Source organism: Lipotes vexillifer, unplaced genomic scaffold, assembly GCF_000442215.2.
Source record: "Lipotes vexillifer unplaced genomic scaffold, Lipotes_vexillifer_v1.1 scaffold717, whole genome shotgun sequence".
In the NCBI taxonomy this organism is placed as follows: domain Eukaryota; kingdom Metazoa; phylum Chordata; class Mammalia; order Artiodactyla; family Lipotidae; genus Lipotes; species Lipotes vexillifer.
In genome coordinates, this window is record NW_006798707.1 from 1,065,397 (window position 1) to 1,072,588 (window position 7,192).

Consider the following 7,192-nt stretch of genomic DNA (forward strand, 5'->3'; position numbering starts at 1 on the left):
GCTGAACACGATCTAAACTCTGAAGAGGCAGATCTGGATAATGCTGCCATGCCCCCTTGTAGCTGCTGTCCCGGGGAAGGAGTCCTTTGGGGAGTCCTGGCCAGATTGCTCTATCTGGTCATTACTCAAAGGGTTAATGGAAATCCGGGAGGGGAGTAAAGAGAACTCCTCACTTGCTAAAATTAATCCATTTTTAGTAGGATCCGTGTCGGTGGGCAGGTAGAAGGTTTAACCTTTCTTTCCAAAGGTCCTCTACTGGACATCTTTAAGTTCCACAAACACCTACTTTTTAAGTCAACAAACTTCCATGATGGGAGCCGCCATCAAAACAAGGCTACCAGCAGCGGGCTCGTGGAGCTGTGCAGTGTGGGGAAGCGAGGCTTAATGGTAGAACATGTGGCTTGGCCATGGGCTCAGCCACCAACTGCCTGTGAGACTTTGAGCAAGTAGTTTGAAGTATCCAAGGCTCAGTTTTCAAGCCCGAAGAATCAGAATGATTCTCTTGAGCATGGGGTTGCTGTGGGGTTAATGAGGGACCCTGTCGGTGGCAACCAGAGGTTAATCTTCTCTCCACTTTGGGGGCTGAACAGCCTTCATGACAGGCAGAGGATGACTGATGTGTCTGACTCATGTTCTTCCCAGCACCCTGGAAAGCTCCCCGCAGAGTTCCAATCAGGGTTCTGAGCAGGGGGAGAGCAGGGGCAGGCGTGGCTTTTGGTTGTGGCCCTCTGGCAGCTATGCTGGAGCTCTGGTGCCCATTTCTTTCCTTAATTAGTACTGGCTCAGGGCCCCGGACGCAATAAAATATTGCTGAATGAACGAATGAATGAATGAATGGGAAAGGCTGAACTGCAGTGTGGGGTTTCAGGTGGCAGGTGGGCTCAGAAAGTGTGGTTTTCTGGCCACATTCCCTATCCGTTGACCCCAAGGAGCAGGAGAGTAGAAAGCTGGCTGCACCTGCTGGCCATACACAACCAGATGCAGCACATGGATGCAGCATGAAGCCCCTGGATGCTCAGCAAGAGATTGAAAAACACCTCTTCCTCTGATGCAAGGAAAAGAGAAACTATATAACATGGCGATATAGCTGCCGGACTCCTCAGGGCAGGGCTCTGGGGTGGATCTGAGAACAGAACTCGGTACCTGCTGGGAGGATGCCCCGGTCGGACTGGTTCTCAGTCCAGCTCTGTGCACACCCCTGGGGAGGGGATTGCTGGCCCATCTGCAGCCTGAACATAGAGAGGGGGGCTGCAGCGGCTGCTGGGATGTGTGGGGAAAAGAACGTTTGTGTCTGTGGCCTAGCGGGCCTGGTGTCTCCTTACTGATCCTTCATGCTTCAAAAGCAGTTCTGGTCTTGGGGGGCACGTTCAAGCCATGTCACTTTATCTTCCTTTCAAATGATGTTTCTTCAGCCCGTGTGGCTGACAGCTGTCATCTGGCCAAGTGGCATGTGCTCCCCTCCTCTGAAACTGGAGTCTATGAATCATTCAGCCTACTTTCCCTCAACCCCAGGCCCAGCCCTTCTCTGCTCTCAGAGCCCCTCCCCCGCCACAGCCAATCCACCAGTTTTATTTCCATGCCTTTTTGACAGACTGCTCATTTAATACTCTAACCTTCCCACCAGCAAGTCTACCTAACAATGTCCAGAACAAACCTGACAAGGTTCAACATTTGAGTCTCTGTCCTCTCTTGTGCAGACTCTGATTCTGCGCGTCCCCGAAACTCAACTCTACCTGCCCTCCCGCAGGTGATGGTCGTTCCCCCTCAGTGGGGACGTGCACGGGAGGGGTACGTTCAGGCCTGCCCACCTTCCAATAGCTTCTCTCCTGGTCTGCCTTGGTGGTTGAAGTTCCCACCATGAATGCTACTCTTGTGGATTATAACATTTTTCTCCAAAAAGCCTTAGTTATCATCTCAACTTCGAATATGAGGAGATGAAGGCTCTGGGTGCAGCGACTTGCTCAGACTCAAGATCAACCACTGGCAAGGCCAGAGCATGAACCCAGGCCATCTGCACCCAAACCCTGTGCTCCTCCCACACCATGGCACCAGGGAAGGAAGAGCGACTTGATTTTGCACAGCTCTAGTGCAGGACGACTTGCTCTGATTTAGGCCGCTGAGCATTAAGAGAAAGGAAAGGAAGTGTCACAGGGACGGGGTTGGAAGACCCTCTGCTATTGTAGCCCTTGGAACAGAGCCTGCCTCCTCTGGGTGGTTGCCTACCATTCTCTCAGGGGAGGTGAAGCAGCCCTTGGTTACAGGTGTAGTCAACTTTAAGAGTTGTCTCAGACATTGTCTCTGCTGGAGTTGGAGGCAACTGGTCCACTTAGGGCTAGATGCTTGGGCAAACGCTTTATAGGCCTCCTCCACCCCCAGAAGCTGCTCTGATTTGAATCGAGGCCTGAGTCAACCCCCAATACAGTAAGTCATCAGAAGTTGGACCCGTTGATGAGTTTAACTTATGGCTTTGGGGAACCGGGAGGTTGGTTTAGTGGAGTCCAGAATCTTAGAGTAGGCCTAATGCCCTAGGCCACTCCAGCTGGTTCAGTTCTCAGAGGACACCTGGGTCAGGAACAAGGACTCCACTCAAGCCCGTGCCCTGACACCACCAGGTTTTGGCCAAACCAGGCTTCCTCTTTGAGGGACAAGGTCAAAGTTAGGGGCTCTCCCTTTTCTAAACTGAGCTAGGGAGAGAGGGATTTGGGGATGGGAGAAACTTTTAAAGGAGTCTTTGCCCAGGACCTGGGTGCCACCTGCTGGCCATAATTTAGTTGTATTTATAGGGCCAAATCTGGGAGAGGAAAATTAAAAGGGCATCCGGCCCTCCCCATCATGATGAGGAATAAGGGAACTAGGAGGCTGGTTTCTTCGTGACCGCCGCCCACCACCCCCACCCCCACCCCACCCCACCCCCCTTTCTCCTGTACATTCTACAGGGCTCTTTAACGTCCAGCAGGAAACCTGAGCAGGACGCTTGGGTTTAGCATGCTTCTGCCGGCCTTTCAGCCCTTGTTGTAGGGCCTGCCCTGTCTAACCCAGAACTTCACACTGCCTCCTGGTTGTTCAGACAGCTCCTTACTTCCTGATCTTTTTCCTTCATGCTGACTGGACATCCAGGCACAGTGTTGGTGCTGTGTAAACCCCACCCCACCCCACCCCCGCCGCCCAGCAAGTGTGACTGAGAATCCTTGCAGAGACTCCCAAGTGTCTTGGAAGAGTCCTCCTGAGCCAAAATGGACCTCAGCTGGGCCAGAGGGTAGCATCACCTGAAAGAACCAGAGCCAGTCGTTAAGTGGAGACAAAGCTCTGCTCCACGTTATCAACTGCCCACTCACACCCACTTCCCCAAAAGCGCCACAGGAGGTAAAAAGCATAACTGCTGGTTTGGCCCTGAGAGGAGCCATTTTTTTCTAACTTTCTCCTTACAGGCACTGTTGGCTCTTTGGGGACCCTAGATTCAGACTAATCAAAGGTGTGGAAAATGCCCTTCCATCATCAGGCACGGACAGAGCTGGGAATTTCTGGCCAAGCTGAGAAGATTTGGGCATTTTTCTAGTACCTGTGTAGCTTTCGGTGACTCTTAGGGCCCTGATAGCAAGGTCTTTAGTTGTGTTCTGGAAGGGAGACTAGAGATTTTTCATACTTACCAAGGAGGAAAATAGCCAACGCTGTACCCCAGGGAGGTCGCAAAACACCCCAATATCCCAGCCTGTGCCATTGCAATGCAGGCCAGGCAATCCCAGCCAAGCACATGCATCAGATGAGGACTTTGGTTCTAATACCTTGTTGTGCACCAGGAGGATTTTTTAAATTATATAGATATAAAATAAAATAACTATAAAATATATAGTTATACACACGCATATATATAGATATAACACTAAATATATTATACAGTCAGCCCTCCGTATTCGTGGGTTCCATAGTCATGAATTCAACCAACCATAGATGGAAAATATTTGGAAAAAAAATTCCAGAAAGTTCCAAAAAGTAAAACTTGAATTTGCCATGAACCAGCAGCTATTTACATAATGTTTACATTGTGTTAGGTATTATAAATACTCTAGAGATGACTTAAAGTATACAGGAGGATGTGCATAGGTTATTTGCAAATACCATGCCATTTTACATAAGGGACTTGAGCATCCACAGATTTTGCTATCCACGGTGGTCCTGGAACAAATCTCCCATGGACACTGAGAGCCAACTATACTATACATTATATATAAATAGATTGGTATATATCATAGGTAGTGTATCATATACAGTTATACATACTATATATGAATATGTACTACGTTATATATAAATATATACTAATGTATATTTATATAGTGTATTATATATAATTGCATATATACTATGTAATAATATACATGATGTGGTTATATATAATATTTAGAGAGGCTAGGGAACCGCAGGAAGGCTGCCCTCAGGTTAGAAGACCCTTGAAGCTCAAATGATTTCAGTCAAAAACTGGAGGATTAGTTTAGACTAGGACCAGTGCCTCTGCTTTTCTTCAATAATCAGCACTTGAAACTCATACACAGTAAACAGGAAAAAAATCCCTAAGTGGCTCAGGAATTCCCAGGGCCAACCTAAGACCACCCTACACCTCCCAGAACCACCCCTGACCAGCCCAGACGCTGTACCCCGGGAGCACAGGGACAGAGCCGCCGCCAAGACCTCATGGAGAAATGAGTCCCGAAGCCTGTGGTAGGCCAGTATCCAGAATGGCTTGTCCCCTCTGCACTCAGATCCCACAGGCCTCTGCAGACCCCTGAAGTCCTGGCAGGTTCTGACCATTCTTACTGGGGCCATTCAAATCCATTCTCCAGCTGTGCATGCTCTCTCCTTCCTGACTTTCTGTAGCACCTACCGTTTTCACCACACTTTGGGGCATTTGGTTATACTGTTCTTCTGTGCATTGGTCTCCCCAGTGAGACTATAAACTCCTTGATGACAAGGGCAAATCTTTCTATTTCTCAGAGTCCCTAACTAAATACTCATCAAAATACAATGCACTTGCCTTGACCCTACTCATCTGCCTCTCTAATCAAGTCTGGTGTCCAGGCGCTCCTGCCATGCCTGCTGAGGTTACTTTAGGTGAGTTCCCTGGAAATTAAGAAGCACTCTCCTAACTCTAGTCTCTGTGATTGTCATTCACTGAGAATTGATCTAGAACCCCAAAGTGAATGAAACAGCCTGGCCATTGAGTTTACAGTCAGGTGGAAGGGACAGACAAGAGAATGTGATCAACACCATGATTGAGTAAGCTCAGGGTGACAGAGAGACACAGATGAAGGCCATGTCTCCCTGCACAGGGGCTCAGAGAACGTGTCTTGGAGGAGATGGAGCCCAAGCTGAGTCCAGAAGGTTGAGTAGGGGAGGGAGGGTCCCGGCCAGAAGGTGATAAAAGATGGTTCAGAAAGAGGAGAAAAGGTGAGGAGGTGTCACTTAGTCATTCAACAAATTTGCTGAATACCTTGCCTGTGACAGCCCTGGAAACACCACTGCTGGCTTTGAGATGCTTACTGATGAGGGAGGCAGGCATTTCAGCAAGTCCAGTGGTTAGTGCAAGGGTCAGGTTACAGGGCAGTGGCTCAAAACCACTGTGTAAGAGGGGACTCAAGTGCAGTCAAAATTACCCTCAGAAATCTCTGGAATTGTCAGCTCCTGTGTCCTTAGAAGCTCCCAAGATGATAATTTTTGTTGCTCTTGGCTTTTTGGCTCTGTCTGGCTTCCCTTTCCCTGGGCAATGAAGGACAAGGTCTATTTTTAAGAGGAGGAAGGACTAAGAATAAACAAGAGGGTTTCTTGATTTTTCTTCAAAAAATTTATTGAAGTTAAATGTGCATCTAGCGAGGTTCCATTATATATACTTGGGGTGAGGCCATGGGGGAGCACAGCCTAGCAGATACCAACTGAGCCTCTTCTCTAAAGCAGCTTCTCTAATTTAACTGTGCCTGTAGACCCTCTCGGTCAAGTGCAGTTTCTGACTCAGTAGATCTGGGGCGAGGCTCAAGAATTAGAATTTCTAACTTGAAATTTCTAACAAGCTGATGCCCATAGAGCACCAAAGCTGCTCCAGGGACCACAGTTTGAGAACCTCTAGAGCAGAGAATGAGTGGACTTTGGGGGTGGCGGCTGCATTCCAGGCAGAGGGTGAGTAGAGAGCTGCCCAGGGCTCCCGGTTGGGGGATTAAAGTAGAAGACAGGGCTGGAGAGGGAGGGGCTCATTGAAGAGTTTCATAAGTGATGGGGAGGGGGTCACATTATAAGAGCAGATGCCCACAGGGGACCCGGAAGTGGGCTGGGTGTATTCTTCCTTCAGGGAGACAATCTGCATATTAAACCTAAATATTCTTCACTCCAGAAATACGTACTCTCACAATTCGTGAAATACGCAGTCCTATTTCTCCATTTATTATAAAGACCTAGTTACAAGAAATATTTCCCTCTCTCTTAACAGTGCAAGTCAGTAATAACAACTGACACTTGACCTCTGCGTGGGGATGGGGGGAGGGTAAGGAGGCGCTTACACCCACTGGCGGGGGGTGGGGGGGGAGAAGGGGGGGATGGGTGGTGTGGCCAGGGCTGCTTTCACATAGATTCTGACCGCCGCAGTGTCAGGGATGGAATAGGGGGAGGGGGTGCCTGGGGGCTGGAAGACCCCCCTAGGAGGCTTCTGCTAGCCTTGGCTGGAGAGAATGGATGCAGAAACCCCAAGGCAGCAGGAGTCGAGGTGAAGAGCAGGACACACTGGGAAGGCAGAGGAGCCGGGCTCACTGAATGGTGGGCTCTGAGGATGGGGGGGAGTAGGCTGTCTGGGACGACCCCACAGGTTTCCAGCGTGGGTGACTGGGTGCCTGGTGGTGACATTCACTGGGATAACGAATACAAGAGCAGAAGCATTTATTGAGGGAAGTTTCTGGATAAGCAGAATTTAGGTGCCTGTGGATCGGCCATCAGGCCACAGGGATTATAAGGTATGAAGTCAGAGCAGATGTGAAGATTAGTCAGTTTTCTAGAACCCAAATCTGGTCAAGTACTGTCTGCTTAAAATCCTCTGATGGCTTCCCTTGTTTAAACAGAGTCCAGACTCCTCCTCATGGTAACCAAAGCCCGTCGCTACCAGCCCCTTCCAGTCTCGATGCGCCACACCCCAACACAAACACCCGCTCCCCAGGCC

The 7,192-nt window shown here is 49.3% G+C and overlaps 1 protein-coding gene across 2 annotated transcripts in view; it reads left to right on the plus strand.

Annotated features, from left to right (window-relative positions):
- The window catches only part of MAPRE3 (microtubule associated protein RP/EB family member 3), a 45,468-nt gene that overhangs the window by 32,764 nt on the left and 5,512 nt on the right, over positions 1-7,192 (plus strand). The gene's annotated exons all lie outside the window — the stretch shown is intronic.